The sequence below is a fragment of the Mchenga conophoros genome, linkage group LG16 (assembly GCF_057382185.1).
Source record: "Mchenga conophoros isolate Kocher_MC1m ecotype Shallow Benthic linkage group LG16, M_conophoros_male_GT1.1, whole genome shotgun sequence".
Lineage (NCBI taxonomy): Eukaryota > Metazoa > Chordata > Actinopteri > Cichliformes > Cichlidae > Mchenga > Mchenga conophoros.
The window spans coordinates 34,015,487-34,035,076 of NC_140541.1; the positions used below are offsets into that span (position 1 = coordinate 34,015,487).

At 38.2% G+C, this 19,590-nt stretch overlaps 1 protein-coding gene across 5 annotated transcripts in view; it reads right to left on the reverse strand.

Annotated features, from left to right (window-relative positions):
* slc4a3 (solute carrier family 4 member 3) overlaps positions 1–19,590 on the reverse strand; it is an 84,841-nt gene that overhangs the window by 56,054 nt on the left and 9,197 nt on the right. For 3 of the 5 annotated variants that reach the window (XM_085249768.1, XM_085249772.1, XM_085249767.1), the window contains exon 1: positions 9,833–10,120. The exons of 1 other annotated variant lie outside the window; for it this stretch is intronic. The gene's annotated coding sequence lies outside the window, so the exon portion shown is untranslated. Of the gene's footprint in view, positions 1–9,238; positions 9,570–9,832; positions 10,121–19,590 lie in introns of those variants that run through there. One more of the 5 variants, XM_085249769.1, reaches the window with a different exon arrangement.

Consider the following 19,590-nt stretch of genomic DNA (forward strand, 5'->3'; position numbering starts at 1 on the left):
AACTCATATTTTTGATTTATTGAGCTAATAATACCCCTTGGTTTTTATAAGGCTTCGCTGCAGTATAAACAAGAAGGACGCAAAACAGAAAACATTAGGCTAAATTAAGCAAATAATAAGTAAGAATGTACTGCCAACATAAAATAGTCATGGGAATTAATGAAACCCAGTTAAATCAACCCCGAGTGACCAGTTGTGTTTGGTGTTGCCGTTTTCCCACAGTCACAATATGAGGCTTCACATCTGTCTCAGTTTTATTCAGCTGACTCACTTGCTCCCTTTGAGACATTTACATTTGGCTCACAGCTCACATTATACACAAGGCACTGCACAAATAGAAGTACTGTAGGCTGCTGAGATCTAGAGCAGTTTGAGGTTATGTCTTTAACAGTGAGGTACTATGCACATGCACTCCATAGTACTGCATTAACAGTTCAGTACACAGCAGATGCATACACCTCCCCTGCATAACCACAGACTAATCCATTGTGAGTAACTCTCAGTGTTTTAAAGCACAGCTTTATGGATATGCAACGGAAATATACATTCAAGCAACGTGAATATGGAGTGGTAACGGGGTGAACATGGAGTAGGTAGTCACACCAAAGCTGACCCATATCTTGCCCTGCCTACCACCACCCAGACCAGTGCCCAGTGATATCAAATGTCTCACCCCCTTGACACAGCCATGTAATCAGAGAGCTCTGAATGGTTCTGCCTTTGAATGTGTGAAAGGATTGATATATTAGTGATTGTGTTACAGACACTGGTGGCGGAAGCAGCTGAGGAACGCCAACATTTAAAAAAAGGAAAACAAAAGGCCTGGTAAACATCCAGTCTGCAATACAAAGAATCAGGGTGACTGGTCAGGGTGTGATACCTACAGAGAAAAGTAAAGATGAGATGACGGTAAAATATTCCGCTGGATTTCTGTTAAACATCAGCAACTGAGCAAGAAAGAAAAAACATATTTATATGACGATGCAATGATTGCATAACGAATGTGAGAAAGAAATCCTTGTCATATCACAAGTACATGGCAGGTTGGCAGATGTGCCAAAAAATGTGTTTACAGACAGGCATTTCATTTGCTCAGATTACTATGTAAAGTGGATGCTTAACCTTGCAATTGACTTTATAAATACAGTCATTCTGGGCTCCCTCTGCTTGACAGCCACCTTGTTTAAACTGTTACCTGTTTCAAGAGATCAGCATAAAATATCAACTGCCAAAAGTAATTCGATCACAAGGTCTAGAAGTTAGAAACAAGCTGTAAAAAAGTACCACAAGAATTCTCTAGACTAGGAGGTTTAAGGACTAGTCACAGAGTTAATGGAATTGAATAACCATACCAATTCTGAATGTACACTAATACTGATGTCAATAGTTGGGCCCATTGGTGGTTAACCCTTTAAGACCTACCATAGAAACAAGTCCGCCAGAGTTATCTTTATATTTTTACATGCTGTAGTGCCATTTTTGGGAGCATTTCAAGTTGCTATACATCAATAAAACCGTTATAGCCCAAATTTTAATAATATGTATGCATTAAGTCTATAATAACTACATAAATTGCAAAAAAGTGCAATAACTACAAAAGATGTAAAATCGTATTTGGGTTGGTTTTTTTTTTTTTTTTACATATATTTCTAGTTAGAGAAATTTAAGAGGTTTGTCCCTCAAAACTATAAATACAAAAAAGTTGCACAAAGTAGTTTCTAACAACAGGAAATTAATTTTGAGTGTCTTCATAGTTTTATTTTTGAAATACACAAAATATTATATAGTGCTGGAAAAACAAAAATAAATATTATAATGCAAATTTGCAAAAAAACAGCAGGTGCATCAAAATAAACTATTTACAGCAGTGCAATTTGAGTTCTAAGCATCCCAGAAACTATTCAAAAAAGCATGAAGTCAGACATGACTTTTAAAATCACCAGTACAGGCTTATAAGGTCCCTAAGGTAAAAAACTACATTTTCCGCGAAAAAGACGTCACTTCCGGTTTCGGCCAGGTAATGGTGGACACGCGATAGTTCGCGCTGACGTCTATCCCAACAAAGGAAGTGTTATGAACAGTTGATCAGATCGGCAAAGCGTGTTTCTGGAATATTATATTTTTGTTGCTGCTGTTTGTATTTTTGTTGCTGCAAGTGCTTTTTATGCTGTTTTTGCAAAGCCATATGTGGAACAACAAGATGATGACATAAGATGTAAGTACAACTACTCCGGTTTCATGTGCAAAACAATTATTGTGCTAGCTTGCATGGTTCTGGTTCTACAGGGATTTAAAAATAGTTACGCAAAACGGAGCGTGCCCTCTCCGACCAGTTTTAAAGGGTTAATACTATACATTGTAATACATATACTATTGTAGATTTACAAGACATCTGATGATGTTATGAAGTTCTGAGTAAACATGGTATTTACTAACATTTGATAGACCAATTAATACATGACTTATTAATAAAGAAATGTAATAACATATTAAATAGTAAAGATAATAACTGCAACCCCACTTAATTTAAATTTGCCTATGTGTTTTTTTTATTACCTCTATATAGTAGAAAGTCAAGCCCAGGCCTACTCTCATATTTATAGTCCCTGCACCTGTGCAAGCTGCTTTGCAACCCAGCTCCATTATATCTCCTTCTTCCCATGTTTGTCTTTTTTAATTGATGCCTGCTCTGTACTGAATGTGGACTCTCACCACTTCTCTCCCCACCTTCAGATTTCCGTACATCCATCAAAGTGCTGGGATGACCCCAAAAACAACAAAATTAATGCTCTGATTTATTTCCTTTTAGGCTGTGATTTTGACATTAGTATTTCTTTAAGCAAAAGAAATGAATTAAACTAAATCAGTAATAAATATGTAAAACTTTTTTTTTATAAAGAGAAAGCTAAACAGTGTATGTTGACTCACTTCCTGGATTAAATTTTATGTTGTTGAATTTATGACTTTTAGTCATCGTTAAAAATAAAAGTTGTGAGTAGCCAAAATGAGTTTGGCTTTTTAAATGAGTTTAAAAGGCCAAACTCACTCATATTTCAGCCTTCGATATATGAGTGAGGAGCATGGACATCTGGAAGCATCTTGGTTTAGGACTGCTGCTCGACCATGTTGAAAGAAGCCAGCTGAGGTAGTTCTGGCATCTGGTCACGATACCTCCTAAGCACCTCCCTTTGGAGGGTTTCCTGGCACGCTCAACAGGAGGAGATCCCAGGGTATTCCCACAACCCACTAGAGAGAATGTTTATTTCTTCTGGCCTGAAAATGCCCCAGGATCCCCCAGGAGGAACTGGATGTATCGCCCTGCCCAGGACATCTAGGACACTTTACTTAGTCTGCTGCCACTGTGACCTAGCTTGTGATATAATGGTTGGATGTCAGAAACTTAAGTTCCCCCCCAGCTCTATGTACTTGTTGAACGTTATCTGATCATACTTGTTTTGGAAAAACTTTGTGTTCAAAAACTGGTTTCAATCATTTTTTTTTTTTAGAATGTCCTTTTATTAGAACAAAGGGACATTTTAAAAAATCTTATGCCGACACAGAAATAGCACAAAAGTGAAGTTTGTAATTTAAAAGAAAACTCACAGGCTCCAGGAGTACTAGCCTATGTGCAAGAAGTGGCTGTTACGCAGCCATCTGTTCATAACCATTTCATAACCGTGGCTCGGGGGGTTGGGAAGCGTATCTGTAACCGGAAGGTCGCCGGTTCGATCCCTGGGCTCTCTGCCCTGGTCGTTGTGTCCTTGGGCAAGACCCTTTACCCTACCGCCTACTGGTGTTGGCCAGAGGGGCCGATGGCACGATATGGCAGCCTCGCTTCTGTCAGTCTGCCCCACGGCAGCTGTGGCTACAACTGTAGCTTGCCTCCACCGGTGTGAATGTGAGAGTGAATGTAAAGTGCTTTGGGTGCCTTGAAAAGCGCTATATAAATCCAATCCATTATTATTATGAACACATTAGTTGTTGTATTAAACGGCAAATACAAGTATTTAATTTATTGACTACATTAATGTGATTAATAATTCTTGCCTTGTGAGCATCTGCAGTGCACTTTTGACCAAGGAGGGTTAGGGTCACTCTTTCTACCATGTTTGCTGGGTATAACCGCATTTTGAGAATTTAAAGTAATATACCACTAGTTCCAAACTTCGCAAAGAAAAACCACCATATATGTCTCAGTTAACCCAAGTGATAGAGTATTTTCAGGGGAATTCAGTTTGATTTATATAAGAAGAAGCTAATTTGTTTTTGTGTCTGACTGCAAACTTTTTGTTTATCATGCATAAATTAGCAGAGTGTAATGTGCACAGAGGCAGAAAGCCACAGATGCTTGTAGAGTTACTGTTCAACAGCTTGGTGTTTGTGACACATCATTTAATCAAGGTAATCGCAGCAGATCAATACATCTAATGGAGCTATCTTTTGGTGCAGCCATTTGCAAATTAGATGTTGTAGCCCCCAGATGGCTGCAGGGACTCAACTAACAGCACTTTAAAAAGACTTTTAATCTAATGTGGCATAACAGCACCACATGGCACATATTCAAGTTAAATAACGTTGAACAAAAATAGAGGTATTTAGTATTTTAAAGACTCTTAAAACCGATACTGATATATCAGATTTAAAAAATCTGATATTCCAGTATATCGGACAATATTTTTTTTTGTTTCCGACACATATAGATTCAACAGATTTTCTTAATATTTTTTAAGCTATTTATTTACTCGTTTACACTTTGCCCGACTCATCTTGGATCAGCCTGTTGTTGTATTTCTGTGTTGCCAACAGAGAAGTTGAAAAATGCCCTCTGGTGGCCAAACTATGTAACACCAACACTCACAACATGGCCTTGGGTGTTTCTGCCGTGTCCTCTTTACTTTTCAAATGTTCATTTATCAAACATTATAAGTGCTGATATTTGTAGATCCGCAAATAGCTAATATAGGCTTTATTGTATTACTTGCTTTTGCCTTGTAGCCTTTTATGTAATATGGGATGTGAGACAGTATATTTTAGAGCCTTAACCACAGAGAAAAACACAACGATTTCAGAAGTATTAATTTAGTCAGTTAATTGTGGTGTGACATTGTTAAACTGGTAAGCATCGCCCACGTTAGTGTTCTGTACTGGCAGCTACTGCGGCTCTTTATAGGATGTCAAGAAACTGTCATTAAAAATTGAATTTTTCTATGTAAGAGACAAGATTCAAGACTTGTTAGAAGCTTGTATAACTAAATTGTAGATGAAGTCATTTTATGCTACTCAGAAAAGATGCTAATGACATAAGTAAAAAAGGGTGAAATAAATAAGAACCTGTGGCTGGGATGTGGCATCTTATTAACTTTAATTTTTGACTGATAAAAAAATGTTAATGCAAACTGCTTCCCCTCAGGTAACAGAAAAGTCCATTTCATTTCTAAATCAAGTATAGTAAGCATGAAGCCCATGACTGTATGCAGGACAGATTCACCCAAAAGGTGCCATGGGAAAATTTAAATTTAAGGTAAACCTCGAAATGTTTACCTGGTGTCCCTGAGATTTTGCTGCTTCATCATACTAAGCAATTGTAATGAAAACAAAGAAACCAAAGAAAGAGAGTGGTCGAGTTTGACAAAGAATTAGTCTTGGCATCAGTGTTGAGACATCTTGCAGACTTTCACAGTGCACACTGACAAACATGGACAGGACCTCACATACAGTGCAGACGGAGAGTGTAAGATCGTGACTTGCTGTTAACCACATTTAACCTGTTAAATCACATGTATCCGCCTGAATACTGCTAAAAGCTTCATGTAAATATAATCTGTGCAGACCACTGCTGCACACAAACTCATCTACTAGTCTCAAAGACTGCAGTAACAACCACTTCTCCAACTCCAGGCCAGATCGGGGCACTTCAGACACAGCAGTGAGCTATTTCTTCATATATACATCTAAATTTAGAGATAAGTGGGCAGCAAACTCAGAGACATGATGGCTCATAATTCTACAAAGCCTCAAACTTGAACACAATGATGCTACAGACTTAGAGTGCAATATTTTAAGCTTGACGACCAAAAAGTATAAAGCTCTTTTCATAACTATAGTCATCAGTTTTGTGCATTCATATTGTGAGACTGGAACGACAATGATAAATTATTTATTCAATCTGATTTAATTCAGACACTGAATTTATCATTAATCCATTTCTAATTTCTATCTCAGACGCCATAAACAATTTATATCACAAAATCAATGTTAATAAAACCAAACGGAGAAAAGACTAATGTGTTTATGTAAAGCTCTTTTTTGAATTCAAACTGAGAATAAATTACATTTCATTGGTGCTGTTAACAGCAGTTATACATAACATTTTAAATAATTCAACAACAGAAACAAGATGACTGTGACTCTCTACAAAGTTTTTATTGCAACCATAAGTAGACAAAAATGAAAAGAGCTACTAGGTTATTCTGTCAACCTAAAACTAGGTTTGATAAATCATTTTCATTTTCATCAGAAGAAATGACCTGAAATCAATTTGTGTACTAAAATGACTGAATACTAGGGGTGGGGGAAAAAATCGATACTGTGTAGTATCGTGATATTTTGTTTGCTAATAATGTATCGATACAGGGACAGCAGAAATCGATATTTTGTTACAAAAAAAGTTTTTGTGGACTGGAACATGCTCTGACTTCAGAGCATGTTGATCAGCTCCTTTTTCTGAGCAAGAATCCTGACATTCCTTCACTGTCCAAATGTGTTTAACTTGTTTTTTGGCAGCAATAAACACGACAGTTTACTTATTTTAATTTAAGACATGTTTTATTTTAATTAAGTTTAAAACTTTTTTTATTTAATGTAAAATTATATTTTGTTTTAATTTATTTTCAAATTCTTCAGTTGCTGAATGGGCTGCATAGTTTTCATAAATTGCATAGTTCAGAATAGCTATAATTGTACCAGATGGTTGCACTCAGTTAAGTTGGACTAGACTGTAATACAAACCGTTCAGTTTGTCAACAATAAAACTGACTGAAATGAGAGAAAGACTGAGTGCGAGGCTTTGATATTAGATAAAATGAATATTGATAAAGTTTACCTTTATGTACAGAATCTGAATATCGCAAAATATTTTAAAAAATTGCAATTCTATCGTATCATGCGTTAAGTATTGTGATAATATCGTATCGTGGGATGTATGGTGATCCCCACCTCTACTGAATACACAGAGAAAGTGTATTTAGTTTTATTCTTTGTCAGTACAATTGGACAACACAAATCTATTGAGATGTCTAAATTACTCAGAATAAGGGGTATTAAAAATATTTTGTCTTTGTACTATAACAACGTTGTTGATTTTCCTAAAACTAGTCTCGGACAAACACCATCCATATTATAGTCATTTTAAAAAATAAAACTACCACTGACTTTTTTCAGGGGAAAAAACTAAAATAAAATAAAAAACTGAAGCAGATTTCTGTCCCGTCTTCACCCCCAACCAGTCACCAGATGGAAACCTGAGCCTGGTTTTCCTGGAGGTTTCTTCCTGTTGAAAGAGAGTTTTTCCTTCTCACTGTCGCCAAACCACTTGGTCATAGAGGGTCATATGTTGGGGTTTCCTCTGTTTTCCCTGTATTATTCTTTTGTATACAAATAAAGCACTGTGAGGCAACTGTTGTTGTGATTTTGTGATACATAAATAAAACTGAATTGAATTGAAAAAGATTTGGCACAGTAATGGTGATCTTCTTTTAAAGAAGATAGACACCTACTGTTCAACTTTTAGCAATAATATAAGTATGATGGGCGAGTCAACAATTTTCAACCAGAGTGAAGTGTCTCAACAAACTACTCAAAGAATTCTTACAGTAAAGACTTGTGATTGTCACTACTGTGAATCTAAATATCCACCTGTTGCTACCATCAGATCAAAATGACTTTGGTTTACTACCAAGCTAGTTGCCTATTTGATGATTGTTTCTACTTAGCTCTTGTTATAGTAACTTGTTTTGGCAGTGACACCTGGTAAGTTGTTCCAGTAATACACGTACTTTTCGCAGTAATATATTATGTAAGGTATTACAAGTCAGATTTTCAGTTTTTCCAATTAAGTCCATAATATTTTTGCATGTTTTTCACTTAATTTTACTGACATACCTGTTTTTCAATTACTAATCAAACTACACCAGCTTTAACCAAACAAAACAAAACCAACAAACTAGCTCATTAGTGCAAATAGTCTAATAAAATTACTTCCTCAACAAAACAGAGGAATAAACTTCTTGACGGGTCAGTTTCTGGACTGGTCAGTTTCAGTTTTCTCAAATATTTATTTTTCAATCCTTAACATTAGCATTTTGGCTGCTACAACGTTTGGCTTTTAGCCCCAAAAGTGACCATACTGGGAAGAGAGGATAAGGGTTAAGTTAACAGCTATGGCTAGAAGCTGAAAGCATCCACTGAATGAGTGCAAAACACAGATACATAAACCAGCTAATTAGTATAAAGTAACCGACTAATGAAATAGTCAGATGTGCTATACCACACAGCAGCCCATATTACATGTCCGATAATGTCATTAACTTCTCCAACAGCACAAACATAGTCAAGAGGTCCAATTCAGTGACTTGAATTAGTGATCATTTTTCAATTTTTTCAATATTCAATATTTGTTTCACAAATTCCTTTCCAAGATTTCAATAAAACTGAAAAATAACACCAAAGTAACTGCAGTTTTCCGCATCTTAAAATGTTTGGCAAACAGGAATAAAAACTTGCAAAGTGCCTGATGTGGTCCGCGAGCATATTAACAATACTAATACTATCAAAATCACTGCCTTGCACTTGGATGGAGGCAGGAATAAGAGCAAGATAACTTAAACACGGGGCAATTCTTCACTCTACTACAGGCAGAGAGGAAATGATTCTCACAGGGTAACCTGAGCCTCTACACATTATGGCAAATCGTTCATGCTTTATTATAAAATGTGAGTGTTTATGTAATGTAAACTGAATTATGCTGTCATAAAATGCAAACAGGGAGTGAGATGAAACCTCCGAAAGGCTCCTTGTTTATTTATGATAGCTGAGCAGCCCTTCTGGAGGACATATTGTCAGCTGAAATCCCACTCAGCTCCTTGTGGCTCAGACATAAGTGGCTCGATGATCAATACTCGCACTCAATTCTGAAATTCCTTATTTATAAAAACAGAGAAGCACAAAGGTGCCAGGTTACCTCCACTCCGCTGGTTTCCACGGGAACAAACAGGCAGCTTCTTTAAACCTTCAGTTCCTGGAAATCCTCCAAAAGCAGCCCGAGTTTACTCTCCTCAGCAGACGACGGTTGCTGAGTCATTACTATGTGACCTTACCGCCACCTCCAGCTACTGTTTGAATTTGAACGTCGGACTATTTCACACAATCCAGAGCCACCGATCTTCTGCGAGCGACAACTAGAGCTACTTTCTGCGATAAAACAACAATGTCGACTATCAGCGTACTACAATGAGCACAACGCCACCGCCTCCGACTCGGAGGAACGCTGCTCGACCTGCACAATGAGTAATGAAGACGTATCTGCCTCTCCAGCAGCCCCTGCACCCGCAGACAGCGCTGCACCTGCGAGGACTCACTCTGCAGCCTTCCTTTGCAAGCTGGCATGTCTCAGTTTGAGCGAAAGCATTAAGCAGCCATTTACTTTTGCCAAAGCACATGCATGTCTTTGCTGCACGGCAATTATCCACGCAGCATCACGCTGATGCCACGGTGCGTAGTTGCCCACTCAAAACTCAACGCTGTAACGCTTGCATGGATCATTTCGCGGACTTACCTGCGTTTTCACAGAGCAGTCTGCACAGAGGAGAAAGAGCTAGAAGCGGGAGATGAGGCGACTATAGGACGCAGCAGCGGGGCTGGTTCACTCTATAACCTTTACTGGAGACACGCGAGGCAGCCTGCTGGATCTGCCAAAGGATGCTCAGGCTGACCACGTGACTGGGGAGGACAACCAGCCTATCTCAAGTTACCGATGGACACAAAATTTAGAGCTTAATCTCAGAAGAGTCAGAGCAGCAGGCAAAAGCAACAAAAAACCTCTTCAGTAAACAATTCCTACGAGACAGATGACCAGCTGTTTAAATATATATATATATATAAGTGGAAGTATAACAATATGCCTCAACACATGTGGATTAATCATGCTGGCATAACTACATCAGGAATAGCATTATCAGAAAATCTGGAGGAGTAGTTCATAGTTTTACACTATGCCAAGTCACCCTCGAACCTTATGTGTGGCACCCGTGACCTGAACAGTTTGTGTTTTTCAGGTCTGTACTCATGAACTGCCGGTTTTGCATCATCATCATCATCATCATCATCATTATTGTTGTTGTTGTTGTTGTTGTTGTTTCCAAAAATAAAAATAAAATCAATACAGAAAAGAAGGAAAAAGGGCAAAAGAATCATAACTTATGAAACTAAACCATATCAAGAAAAATAAGGGGGATTTCAGATGGACTGGACACTATATGTATATTTTTATATTATGTATAATTCAGTTTCTCTATGCATGTATAAACATAACACGTGTGTCATCCTTTTACGTTTATAAAACTAGAATTTTTTTTAAGTGATTTTACTAAGGTGTTTATAATTTCACGCACATCCATCATCATCCTCATTTTGTGCATCAGTTTTCTACAAATTGTACTTGTGGGTTTTTTCTAATTATTTTTCTAATGAAATCTTTTTTTTTCTTCTCCACACTTTTGTTATTTTTCATTATGGTGTTATTTTTTAAAAAAAAAATCCTGATCTTGACTCTACTCTGCAGGTCTTAACTATGGTCTTAAGAATTCCAAAAAGTTGATTCTATTCATCTGGACGTAGTGTTTTCAGTTCATCGTTTCGTCACTCATCCAAGTGACTTCTTCAGTCTCAGCTGACTGCAGGTTTCCCCAATCTTATAAACAGTACATTTGCACAATAACTGAAACCAGCCCACCAAATGAACAATGGGCTATGAGGTCAGTCCCTTGATCATTAATATACAAATTGTCAAGACCATTGATCAAAGGCCATGAGTACCATTCACAGAGAGTTGGGGAACGGTTGCAATCACAGCATTGTGAGATGTGGTCTTAAGAACTTCTAGTCTTGATTGTGGATGCTGGATCTACTAGCCCTAAACTATAACCATCATTACTGCCTCTACAAGTATGACATGGCCTACTTAATGAACATAACCTTAAATTCTGTAGCTGCTTTTACATATAACCTTAGACATAAGAATAGCCACATACACAACTAACAGAAAAAGTCCCAGCCTTTTGATCTATGACAGATGATTTGTGTTAAATTATTAAGAATGACTAATGTAGAATATGAGATATTAATAGAACAAAATAGAAATAGTAGAATAAAAGACCACAGTCAGATTAAGTGTCAAAGAGCACATCACTTCATCATTAACAAGATTACAGCTTTGTCGCTAAGTATTGAATTGACTGAAGTCCACTTACTGTAATAAGTGTTAGGACCCCCATAGGCCCCAAGAGTCTGTGCTACTTCCAATAAGCAATATTGTTGCTGCATACTGCCCTCTGGCTTGCTTAGTGACCCAGGTTTTTAAAGTCTGGTGCTGAGACTCGGCATATTGGTATGGTATGAGCTCTTTCTAATCTGCCACAGACATAAACAAAATCCTAATGCTTTCATACTAATGCTCAGTTTCTTCTAATTTTGGACAACTTGACAAAGAAGTAAATAATTAAAGGTTCTTTGGCTGCTTGGATTCCACCATTTAAGCCATTATCCAGGTAATTATTATAGCTCAGTATCTCTCTCTGTGCTGCTTGTTTTTCCAACGTGACCTCGTGTGGTTTGGCTGAGTTACATTTTGCTACCATTCAAGATAATGCTACTTTTTACAGCTTTATCAAGTCTGATTTAAGAACTGTTACTTGGTATGGTTTGGTGCATGACTTTATTGAATATGCACCAAATGGGTTCTGCCAGTTATGACAGTCCACACTGCCAATGCTCACAAGCTCTGAGCTCTGTCCAGTGTAGGATAAATCCAGTAATAAAAATATTTGCTATAGTGTGTGGTCTACATTAGAGTACTTTGAATTTTCTTCTTCACTGTGTTTCTAGTTTTATTTTTTTTTTCAATCCTTTCAGAGAAACACACATACATGCTAATTTATTAGAACCTTTATCTTCTTTCATATTTTCTTTCATCAAATATATTAACTGTCACAGTAATGGATGCTCATAACAACACAATTTCAAATAATGAGTGTATGCACAAGTAACCCCTGTGAACCAAAAGCTCAGGCTTCAGTGCTCGTAAAAAGAGAGCAGCTAAAAATATTTATATTTTATTACAACAATGTTCAGTACAAGATTAAAAATAAAGATTATTTTGAACTGTGAGTCCAACGACAAAAAATGGATCTGGAAATTAGCTTTAAAAGCCCCTTTAAAAATATTTGCCATAAATTGACTATGTGCACGAGACAATGCTAACTTCCTGGTTTGAGACCGGATGTGGGGTTGTGCATTTCCGGTAGCTTTACTTTGCGGTCAGTCGCTACTGCCAAGATATACTCCAAAATCATGTCCAAAACTCGAAAACGGAAAGATTGCGTTAAGTTACAAAGAGCAGAAGGTGGGAACACTCACCACTGTTGTGTCATAAAAAAATCTAATGATCAATTTTGACGTTTAAAGCATTTAGATCTATCAGTTGTTTACATCACTCAACACAAGCAGAACTGCATTACTGCATGCAGAAGACACATCGTCCACATTCAGAAGTATCTCTGTATAATGACTGGTCTTATGATTTAAGCAGGCAAACTACAGGTGAAGAATAGTCAAACCAGATGTTTCCCCGTTATGTTGATATCAGCTAGTCAAGTACACACCTACACAGCATGTTAACAAACCGTGAAAAAAGCCACACAAAAAATGAATGGTAAGGGTTTCTATACATTAGTATTTACGAAGGGTATGTTGTGACTTATCTTCAAAATTACAGCGGTCCCTCGCTATAACGCGGTTCACCTTTCACCTCGCTGTTTTTTAGTGCAAGTTTGCATGCTTTTTTTTACGTCACATTGTGTCCTGCGTCCTGATCACTGCAGACGATGTCCTCCGTGACGTCTCTCCTGTACAGTACAGAATCGCTGCATCGATCGCTAGCAGTGTGACTCTGAAGTGCAGTACTGTATGTCCACGATACGTTTTGCACCGTCAAAAAATAAAATTGGCTACTTGATTTCACCGATCGCTGGTTATTTTTAGAACATAACACCCGCAATAAACGAGGGACAGCTGAGAAATATAACATTTGAATCCCTTTTCTCTTTTGCTCTGAGGCGCAGGGGAAAAATATCGACAAGTCGATGAACATCATTTACAGATATATTGGGTAAATGCCCAAGACATCTATAGAAATGTAAATCGCCGCTTGATTCATTCATTTGCTTAACTTGTTTTGGACCGTAAACCAGGCGCGAATAGGACACCGGAAACAAAGCTCCCCACAGGAGTTTCCGCACCGGAAGTAGCATATGCTAACGTGCACATAGTCAATTCTGTGTTAACAGCATATGTTTCCCTCTACTGGTCTACAGGGTGCATAGCACTTATGATGACCTGACCTAAAAAAATGCCCAACCACACATTCAAAAATATGAAATAAAGAAATAGATAAATCAAATTGTATCTATAAGGACTTATAAGGCAAAAAGATATATTTTACTCGAGTCTAGAAATGAATAGCAACAAAAACTGACACATTACACCTGTAACATCACGTTTTAGAGTAATCAGTCTAAGATGGTATACTGTATATATTTTTGCATGCTTGTGTGATTTGTTAGATATGAAAAAATAGCAGCTGGCTAGAAAAGCTGCATATAGTCAGTTGTCCACATGTCGAAATGCATGGATCAGCAGCTGGTATAAACACAGATGCAGTCTGACTGAAGGAGAGAGGAAGCAGTGTTTATAGCACGGCCTCATCATCTCTAGATGGCATCCACTGCTTGTCAGTTGCAGTTATACAGTGAAACAATAAAACAGCTGGACACTTAAGTTTAACAGTACAGCTACATGGAAGCATTTATGTTTAATATGCAGCGGTGCAGTTCAGCATGAGGACACTGGAGTATCTCTAGTAGCAATCAAGATTTTCTCAGTTGCAGTAAAATAAAAGCTGAAGATGCCTTTTCAGCTTCTTGGGTGGAAGAGGAAAAGTAATGACACATTACAGTGACAACGAGTGTCATACAAAAATAATCACTACAGGTAAAATAAAAAATAAAAATAAAATGAACGAGTGAGCTTTGTGAGGCTGCTATATGGGATCAGTCCACTAGAGGGTAGCCTAACTTTAATTATACAAACAGTTGTGCTTGTGCATGATGCGCTTTAACCCCAATGCAGTTACTAAAAGCTGCTTAAAGCTTATGAGCAATAACAATAAAAATAAAGAAAGAAGGAAACAATTATTATTAACATGAATTTGTGGCAATTGGTTATCAAGGTACTGGTTACCCTGTCGAGATGGGAAGTTGGATTATATGAAAGGCTCTTTTATGAGTGGCAGGACACTCTGGTAATGTTTGAAGTTCAAAGATGTTTAAGTCTGTAAGACAGACGCTTCCTAGCTTCCGGCTCATCGAGTGGAACCGTTTCCACAGTTTGTTAAACGGAGAAGGAAAAAGAGGGAAAAAAGTGTCTTTTTCCATTGCAACATGGATGTGCCGGGCTTCCCGCTGTGAGTTCATTTAGTTTGATGAGGAAAATGATTTTACACGTTAAGAAAAGAGAACATCTAAGAATTGTTAGATGTTATACATTAAAGCAGAGTTAAAAGTTCAGTTCTGGATTGGTAGAAACAGATCCTTCACGCAACACATGTGGTGACCGTACAGGGGATGTAATCATTTTCCTAATGTTACCTCAAACTGACTTTCTCAGGCGCTCTTGAAGGATGTTTCATTGGCTCATCACTACCCGAGGCTTGGATCTCTCGGCTGTTTGTCAAGTGATTACAAGACTTCCAAAGGGAAATGAGACTTTAAGGCCACCAGTCATTTATCTGACTCTGTTCAAACACCGTCCTTTTTTTGACGCACAGTAACAGCTCGTGCTGTACCCCACCACTGCAAACCAAAGCCTGCTCTGCCTTATCTGTTCCCCCTCTATTTATTTAAAGCTACCTTCATTTCATTTAATGTTAACTGAGCATCAAATGTGTATGTTAATTCTAACTACCTCTATGGCAACAAACAACACCAATTCAACAACGAGCTTGTGTAACACAGTTGTTGCTACCCAGATATTTACCTCAGGGACTGGTGGAAGCCTTAACAGGGCTGAAATATGTTGGACACATTTGTCAAGTGGCCAGCAACATGACTCTAAATCAGGGGTGGGCAATTGAAGAGCTAGAAAGAGAGAGAATATTTCTCCAATATTGGCTTCTCTTTATTGGCTCCCTCCTAAAATCCAGAATTGAATTCAAAATCCTGCTACTCACATACAAGGTCTTAAATAATCAGTGCCCATCTTATCTATAAGAAATATGTTTACATTTTGGTGTGAGTATGCTAACTGTTGGATAAAATTAAGCTAATGTTTTCTTGTGTAACTAGTAACACTCTCTCTTCTAATGTAATGAAGCATGAATGTCCTCATGTGTGCTGAAGTGTCCATAATCTCTTAAAAAGTCACTTTGTTACTGACTCTCATGCTTCGCTGCTTTATTTGGAGTTTAATGGAGGTTATTAATCCCATTTGCATACAGATTTCCTGCCTGATAACCAAGTCACAGCTCGCTTCTCTGCTTTTCTCAGAGCCAGCTGCCACATTGCATCTTTATACTCTACGCAGCTAATCTGTCAGAGAAGCCAAGGGCTGAACTGTTAGAGCTTTAGGGACGCCATGCTTCACTCTACCTTTGCTCCCTCGCTTTAGAGATTCAGGGTCGCCTCATGTAATTGTCCTGCATATGCATCAGATATTCATGAGACACACTGAATGTTCCCTTCAAGAGCAAAGCATTCTCCAATTTACATAAGCTGTAAATTATCGTTAGTGAAGTCAGGACATGCCTATGCTGTAAGTGACATCCAGGAAAGCCAAAGCAGACATTTTGAAAGGAAGCTGGCAGGACTGGAAGTACAAATATGATAAAAAGCATGGCCCTCGGGAGCCTGGTTCACCAGAGATGAACTTCTTAAAGGAACAGCCCAACATTACAGATGAATTGCGATATATGCGAGTCAAAATTATTATTTATATACCATGGGTTATACAGTGATCTTAAGTTGGGAAAAAAACATACCATTAAATCATACCAGCCCACTTGAAAAACTAATGTAAGCAAAGTGGAAACTCTGTAACACATCCCACAACAGACAGAGGACGATCCCCCTTGAGATTTAAGAGAATGCTGTGGTGATTCACACAGTGCAGGGAGTAGAACAGCAGAAGAGCTTTAATAGAACTTACCTCTAGGCAAACACCATCTGTGGTGTTTCTCTCCCACAAAGACACCAACACCAACAACAAAACAACTGACTGGTCTGTTAAATTATCTTCTTTCATTAGTGAAGCCAGTCTAAGGATTTATGTAACTCCCACATCTCCAAGAAACCACAAAACAATATCAAAATCAGATTGCACACATATTAGAATTTATGAGTAACTTGAACTTGTCCAACAACCAGTGTAAGGTTTACGCCACACATATATTATTAAAATAGCTCAGTATGTCTCTGTAATGGTTGACCAGTATGCACAATCTCTTTATTCAAAATATTTTTCATGCTGAAATATTGAAACACAGTCCTGATCAAAAGTTTAAGACCGCTTGAAAAATGGCAAAAAAAAAAAAATCATATTGTGCATGGTTGGATTTTAATAAGGTTCCAAGTTGAGCTTCAACATGCAACAAGAAGAAGTGAGAATGAAATTTAAAAAAAAATTGAGCATGAACTTTATTGAAAACAACACTTAAACTGAAACATGCTGTTTTACAGCTGAACAAAAGTTTCGGACCACACCTCCAAAAAAAACCAAAAACCCATAAACCACCCCAAAACAGAAATCAAAGTTCCAAACATGAACTGAGTAATGAGTAGCTACACTGTTATTGTTGATCACTTCAAAAATCTATTGTGGCATGCTTGATGCCAGCGTTTCCATGAGGTGAGTGGGAACATTTCTCCAAGTGGTGAAGATGGCCGCATGAAGGACATCTACTGTCTGGAACTGTTCTTCATTTTTGTAAACTTCTCTTGCCATTCATCCTCAAAATATGATTTTTTGACATTCTTCAAGTGGTCTTAAACTTTTCATTGGGATTGTATTGTTGTTGTTGTTTTTATTTATTTTATTTTATTTATTTATTTATTACCAAAAAAAAGCATTGAAAAATGTAAAGCACGTGATCATTTTTTACTTCTAACCAAAGCTAACATTCAACTGATCCCATTAGATCGGAGCTGCCTTTTCTTAGCTTTGGAGCTGTGACAAACTGGAATACACCCCAAATTTATATGCTCTTTTAAATTGCACATTGTAAATGGCCAGTATTTGTATAGCGCTTTACTAGTCCCTAAGGACCCCAAAGGGCTTTACACATCCAGTCATCCACCCATTCACACACTGGTGATGGTAAGCTACATTGTAGCCACAGCCATCCTGGGGCGCACTGACAGAGGCGAGGCTGCCGGACACTGGCAATGTGTCTGACACCCAACGGGTGAAGTGTCTTACCCAAGGACACAACGACCGAGACTGTCCAAACCAGGGCTCGAACCGAACCTTCCGATTACAAGGCGAACTCCCAACTCTTGAGCCACGATCGCCACGATCGTTAAAATATCCAGTAAGGCCAGTCCAGGCTTAACATGTATCCTGTTTTGACCTCAGTGTATTTTATAAGTGAAGCAAAATTATATGGAGGGACTGATGTCAAATGCCGAACTTGAACTTTTTCCCTTTATGTGAGCCATACATCAGAAGTGTCAGCTGGATTTTTACATGTTTTATTGGATTCTCAGCATAAAGGACCAGCTCCTGTATAAACACAAACTCACACGTCTATGTAGATGAAAGCACAGCCTGCTGTCTCAGAGGAACTGCACAAACATTGTCAAACTACTGCCATCCCCCTAAATAATGCTGAGCGTAGTGTGGCACAGTCTTAACTTCTCAGGCTAAACAAGGTGTTGAATTTGTCTGTGAAGGTTCTCAGTCATCCAGGTCATCGTAGTCTAAGGAGCTGGGAAAGAAAAGTGTCTGGACTTCTTTGAGTTGCTTGACGTTTCACCTCTCATCCAAGAAGCTTCTTCAGTTCTAGGGTCAAATGGTGGAGAGTCTGGGACTCTGTTGTTGAATTACTTTCTGACTGGCAGCTTCAAAACTATGGAAAGTGTAAAGTCTCAGAGGAATCATAAGAAAGTGCTAGTGGTGTCCTTAACACGTGCAGCACATGTTGTAGAAGTACCCAGGTTTTAAAATCACCTACGGAGGGCAATGTGACTCAGCAGTTCATCTCCGCTTTATGGGGGGCAAAGTGATTCAGCCTTCACCAGATGGGGAAGGTTCCAGGAAACAAGGGCGATTGGCTGAGCCTTCCCAGTCTAATGTGGCAAACAGAGATGAGCACTGAGGTTACTGTTCAGTGTTCTTCTTGAAATGATCACTTCTTTCAACTTCTTGTGGAAACTCAAATTACCTTCCATGCAAAATTGACTGCTTCACTGCCTTTGAACTTAGAGACTCTAAAGAACCCAGTTTAAACAAGGTGTACAGTCATTACAGCCATTTGTAAGGTTAAAAGTGGACTCACTGTTTTACATATTTCCTTTTTTTCCAATGCTGCTCTGCTAAAAGTTGTTTAGAAAATGCAAAGTCACTTGAAAAAGTTACCAGAGACCAAAGTGCACCATATCAAGTGATTGCGCTGCGAGTGTGCTCCCATTGGCTGCTCTGTGCTGTAACTCACAGAGCTTCTTGAATGGGGCAGCACCAAAGGCACGTAAATGATCTGTGTGGTCTCTCGAGGTGAAATTTAAAACACACACAGCCTTACATAAATTATGTGGGACCTTTCAGTCTTATCTGCAGTCACACTTTGTAGGCACAACAACAGAAAGACTCCTGAGGGCATTTTAAACAGTAGCAGCACCATCATGTATACATGTTATGCGCTAAAAGGCTTTCCGAGTACACAGATTAAACCGATATGGTGCCAAGTGTGGCGACTAACAAGTGCGTGAAAACACAAACAAAATAATATTCACCGCATCAGCTTAGGGTTAAATTTCTGTTTTTGCTGGCAGACTATGTGTAGACTGTACTATAACACAGCCCAGCTCCTGTTTTGAAAGTAGAAACCACAGAAAAAACACATGTTTAGGTGTTTGAAGATGGAAGTCTTGTTCGCTCTGACTCTGAAAGGATAAAATGAAACACGGAAATGGAACACATCACGGGAAAACAATCCCAGCATACCCAAAAAAGGCAGATGCTCTCATATTACTGTCTAATTGGATTAAG